The sequence below is a fragment of the Sarcophilus harrisii genome, chromosome X, assembly GCF_902635505.1.
Source record: "Sarcophilus harrisii chromosome X, mSarHar1.11, whole genome shotgun sequence".
Lineage (NCBI taxonomy): Eukaryota > Metazoa > Chordata > Mammalia > Dasyuromorphia > Dasyuridae > Sarcophilus > Sarcophilus harrisii.
The window spans coordinates 59,702,896-59,708,895 of NC_045432.1; positions in this window are offsets into that span (position 1 = coordinate 59,702,896).

A 6,000-nucleotide genomic window follows, 5' to 3' on the forward strand; every position below is an offset into this window, starting at 1 on the left:
CTTGGAATCTGAATTCCTCAGGGGAATTCCCTGTTCTCAGTTACTAGCTGTGTGACCTTCAACAAGTCTCTTACTTTTTCTGATCCTCAGTTTCCTCATCCTCCCTACTTCATGGAGTTGTAAGAGCAAATGAGATTGTGGATGTCAAAGTGCTTCACCCTCGTGAAGTGTAAATATTAGCTGTTACTTCAGGAAGAAAGGAAATGCTTTTAAACTTTTTTAGAGGTGAAAGAACAGTTAAAATTCTAGTTTGTTCAGTGCCCCCCTTTTCCCTCCCACCAGCTGGCTGCATGTCATTGCTAATTCTTCCATTACTTAATCTTAATTATACCTCCTCCATGTAAGGTAAGTGGTAAATTAGTGGAGGAGAAGTTTAAAATGACTTATCATTGCATTGTTTATATCCACTGGGACAGACACAAAATAGGAGTTAAATTAATAGGAGTTAAATTATCCACAATTACCATACACCCCCTTTACTTAAAATCCATCAAAAATTAGTAACCATCTGTTTTCTGATTACCACACTCCTTACAACTAAATACTAAAACTAAAACCATGGGACACCTTAGCACACTTAAGAAAATGGAAGGAAAATTATTTCAAATAATATATTACATGTTAAGTCCCTCGATTTCAGTATTGATTCCTTCAATGAGCTGTGGAACTTTCTTTGACTTCTTGCTCTGTATAAGACACTGGACTGCATACTGGAGGGAGAAGGGAAAAAAAGATACAGTGTGAGCCCTCAAGAAGCTTACAGTCGGGGATGACATGCATACAAACAACTGTAGCAACTATATATTAAGTGAATAAGAGCAGTCTGGAAGGGGAAAATGCTCAGGGTTTCTGGGCAAAGCCCAAATGCCTCAATTTCCTCATTAGAAAGATGAGGAGGCTTGGACTCTATAGCTTCTTAACTAGCTTGTTTCTATTTACATTCAATCTGAGTCGATCAGGACCCCAACAATGACCAAAATGGGGCTTGACCCAGGACCTCTTGGTGGCCAATTAGAATCAGATTGGTTTTAGTTTAAAGCATGGTCCTAAAGAAAGAAATTTCGCCTTTAATCCCCCAGATATATTGGGAAGGTTATTTAGATTTCTTTGGACTAAGTGAAAGAGGAAATTCTTTGTCTCCATTGCTACCCAGTCTTAATCACTGATTAGGTGTTACCTCAGTCAAACTGAGACCTGCTGAAGACCTCAGCTTAAAAAGGTCTAGGTCTTCCCCTGCATCCAGGACCATCTCCAGTCGTCCTGATCTATACCTGGCCACTGGACCCAGATGGCTCTGGAGGAGAAAGCCAGGCAGGTGACCTTGCCCAGCCCCCCCTCACTAATCCGATTCACTTGCATCACCGAAGTCACGATTGTCTTTAAGAACAAACAACAAACAAGAACAACAATGAATAAGAACAGTAGAGAGACAAAGTACTATGAGTATAAAGGGGACCTTGATCCTGAGAGACTGAAAGAAAAGCATTGCTGAGAACATGCAGGAAAGACAAGAGGAATGAGGAACAGGTTCATGTGAAGAAGGTGATGAGCTCAGTTTCTAGAAGAGGTTAAAGGAATATTTCCTTAACATCACGAAAGAGGGGTTTTTAAAATAAAGCATTAAGTAAAAAGGTGTCGAACAAATCAAAGCTGGCCCCTCTAGTTTCCTTGGCCACTATTCTATTTTTTCACACTAAAGAAATGCTATAGTAGGCTGCTTCAATACATAATCTTCTCTATTCAACACACATAGCTCATGATAAAGAACTACACTTCTTCAACAAGACAGGGCTATGCAACCTTAAAAAGAGATTCACCTCCTGCCCTGATATGTAGATTTATGGAAGCTAAACTTCCATAAGAGGTGAAAAGATCATTAGTAACTGTTTGTCAAAAGAGGAGATGCTTAAAGCCATCCCTACCTAAACCCCCTTCAACATCAGTGACTAATGTGTCACTTAATAAATCATTTCTCTATGCCAAGAATAACCTCAAAGAATTGATGCATTTGTCAGCATTTTTGTATTTACTGACAGAATCTGGTTAACCAGAACAGCTATCTAGTACCATTTAAAATTCTACCATCAGTGAGCAGATAGGTCAGAACCTCTTTGTGGATGATTTCGTCAGTGTGGAAACGCTCTACGTTGACTACAGATGGGCAGCCTCTATATAACACAGAGTTGCCTGGAGTCACTACAAGATTAAGTTACTTAGCCAGGCCTAGAAAACCACTCAGTCTGTGTGTTTAGGGGGGCAATGTTTTGATTCGAATCTAGGTCTTCCTGCTGCTGAGACCTGTCTCAGGATCCTCTGTGCTATATCGCCGCTCCAAGTCTCATGCCCACGTAAGGTCCTGTGAACCAAACTCATCTACCATTGGGCAGTAGGCTCATTTCATTCATCTACAAGAAGCGCTTTTTTCTTCTTGGCATTCTGAAGATTTACAAGCTCTTCTGTTTAAGTGGTTCTTATCAAATGACTAAATATATTAAAAAGATGTCACTCAACTTATCAGATTCTTGCTTTTTGATTAAACCCAAAAGGAAATTGATATTTATTAGTACTCACTGGAATGGTGGGTGATTTTGATACAGCTTTTCATCCCCCAAGGTGTGAGTTCAGACTAATTTATTTCACATAGGTCTTAGAAAGAAATATTGTCGCTATTGGTTTCAAACTGATTCAAACCAATATTCAAACCATTATTATAACCAGATATGGCTACCTGGCTTTGCTAATCCCTATTCAAGAGGGTATTGAATGTTTGCGGTTTTTTTAAGTTTACTTTTATCCTTCTTTATTATAATCTGCATTTAGATTTCTATGCCTGATGCATAAAATAAAACTCAATCCATTAAGTACAATGTGTCTTATTTGTCCGTAGATCCCGGTTTAGAAGTATTCATCAAGGTAAATAAAATGATGTTGTTTTCCCAGATAGAAATGAAGCTGTTGGAAAATATTTAATCAACTTGACTTTATAACCATTATAGAAATGAACTGTGTATCATCCCTGCTACATGGTCTGGCAGGTCTTCTTTTTCAATCATTGGAAGAACTCCTTGTCTGGAGCTCTAATTTTTTTTCCCTTCCTGAATCATTCTCCCCTAGAACTAAAAATAAAATTCATTTAAAAAACAGAGCATCCTGGTTAAAAGAATGTAATGCAAAATTTATTTGAACTAGTCGATGCAATTTCCCCCTCAAGTCCAAGACAGTGCTAGCTAGCAACAGTTCCTCCTGGGAACGGATTGAAGAGGCGCAACCTCCATCCATTTCTGTATTCCCTTGGCTCTCTCTTCCCAGACTTACACCACACTCAAGCAGAAAATAGCTGCCACCAACTAGCACTGCTTTGATTGTGAAATAAAGGGACCTTCTACCACACTATGAGAAAGCATAGGTATGGGTATGTCTACCACTTAAACTCTGATTCTGTCCTTCTCGCCCGTGTTCCCTGAGGGGCTTCCATGCTCTGAACAATTTAGTCCCACTTCTGCTGACAGAAATCGTGGCAAATCAGGCCCGTGAAATCATCTAGTCCAATGTTTTTCAAATAACACTCCACTGAGTCTCAGCACTCTGTAAAGTATTCCTAGGTATTGTATGTGGGGAAAAGAAATTGTGATATAGGAAGAATACAGCAAATGCACTCACTTCACTGTATCGCTCCTCTGTGCATTAAGTTAATTCTGAGGACTATTATAAATTGGCCAAAATCTTATCAAAGGTACAGGGTCAAACTAACAGATCTCAGAGATTCCTTCTAGTTCAGAGATGCTGTAGAATTGATCATGTGAACGAGGATTTGTCTCACTGATCAAGAACCAAATATGGAATATGCTCGATAATGACGTGCAATGGGGTAAAATGTCAATCTGGTTGGTTTTATACTGTTATTGTTTAGCTAACAGCTTTTTAGTGACAAATTTACAACCTGAGTATTCCATTGGCACCTAAGAGATGTAACCAGATGTGGAGAAGGACCCCTAATCTACTGGGAGAACATGAACAGAAACTACACAGGATAAAAAGGCACGAGTGGATTGTAATCTGCACCAGCAGAAGAGGGAGTACCTATATTGATGAGATCGCAGGTATTTAAGTATTAATGAAGTATTGTTTTGCTATCGAGAGGTAAAACTCGTCCCTGAAGGAGACTACAGAACAGTAGCAATCCTGTACAGGGATTTTTAAAAAATAGCATGTAATCAGCAATTAAAATGGAAAATGCCATCAATCTGAAGAAGAGTTGATATACCAGATGATATATTCAAAGTCATTATCACAATACTATGCAAATGCAGGCATTTGCAATGCCTTTGCTTTTGTTGATGGACACTGAATTTATTCTGGCAAGGAAAAATGCTATTAGGAGTGAACGTTAAGTCATTAGAGCCAGCTGGCAATTTTTTAAAGCAGTCCACTTATTCCTTCCCCTTGCAGTTCTCCCCTGTCATTCCCATACTCCATTCAGTTACGCAGGTAGTTAAATGGAACGGGCGATATTTGGTACCCTCCTAGTATAAATTGTTACTTGCTCAGGGTAAATGCCCATTTCCTAGCATAGAACATGTAAAAGGTGAATTTGGAACTAGATTCGCAATTTAAAGACTCCAGACACCCAGAGATTAGAGATTTCATCATAGGAAAAAAGGCGCTATAAATGTTTATGCCAGATTGCTCATATAAAACACCCAGCAGATAATGCATTTCAGACTGTGTCTTTATGACTATAAAACATGGTTGGATTTGCCACAGTTCAATTTCATTCCCTTTTGCTTCTTAACTATACAATTCTGCTGCATGAATGAGCCACACCCAGGTAACTGACCACATGCTAGAATCCACACTTAACAAAAGGATCGATATATTTTAATTTTCTCTAGCATTAAAAAAAAGTGTGTTTACTGAATTTGCACGTGTCTCAAAATTTGGAGGGGTTTCCAAATATCGGATGATGAGAGCCAAATCGTCGTGAAGAGGCTAGAACTGTGTCGCTGAATCAATAGGATGATTTGGGGGACAAGATGCAGAGGGAAGTCTAGATTTAGGATTCCATCAGTATGGGAAACTTCTACTGTGGAAACTGATGCAGATCACAGACAAGCGACTCTGCCACAACTTAGGGTTTGAAAGACATGCCTGGGGATGGGGGTGACGAGGAGGGAACAGAACTAAAGGGTTAGATGATTTGTCATAACTAGTATGTGCCAGAGACAGGACTTGAACTCAGATCTTTCTGGCTTCGAGACTGGCCCTCTAACTACTATACCATGCTGCTTTTTGACACATTATATAATGGGGATAAATGTTAAGTTTGGCACTTTGGTTCAAAAACATCAATTTCACATGGACAAGATGGAGGAGGCATGGCTTGAGAATAGTTTGTCTGAGAAAGATATGAGAGTTTTAGTGAACTCCAAGCTCAATGTGAATCAGGAATCATTATTAGAGATGGCAGCCAATTCAATTCAATTCATTTATTAAGTGCCCCAAAAGCTATCATAACCTTAGGCTTCATTGAGAGACAATGTACAGAAAGAGAGAGATGACAGTTCTCGAGAAGATTGGATTCTAGTCCTACTTCTTATTAGCTATGTGATGCCTTTATCTCTGTGCTTCAGTTTCTATCTGTTAAATAAGCAAAATTCAGAGCTCTAGCTTAATAAGATAAAGAGCTAGAAGAGACCTTCGATATCAGCCCAAGTCCTTGCTTTTACAGATAAAGAAACTGAGGTCCAATAAGTTGAAGTGTCTTGTTCAAGCTCACACAGCTAATAAGTAGCAGGGCTAGGATTCGTATCCTGTAAACATTCTGACTCTAAATCCAATGGGCTTTAACACATATTATACCTGATTCAGACTACATCTGGAGTACTGTGTTTAGTCCTAGGTTCTAAGTTTAAGAAAGATAGGCTGCAGTACATACCAAAAAACGGTTGGTCAGGATGGAGAGGATACTAGAGCACCTGCCAAAATGGGGAGATTTAGCCT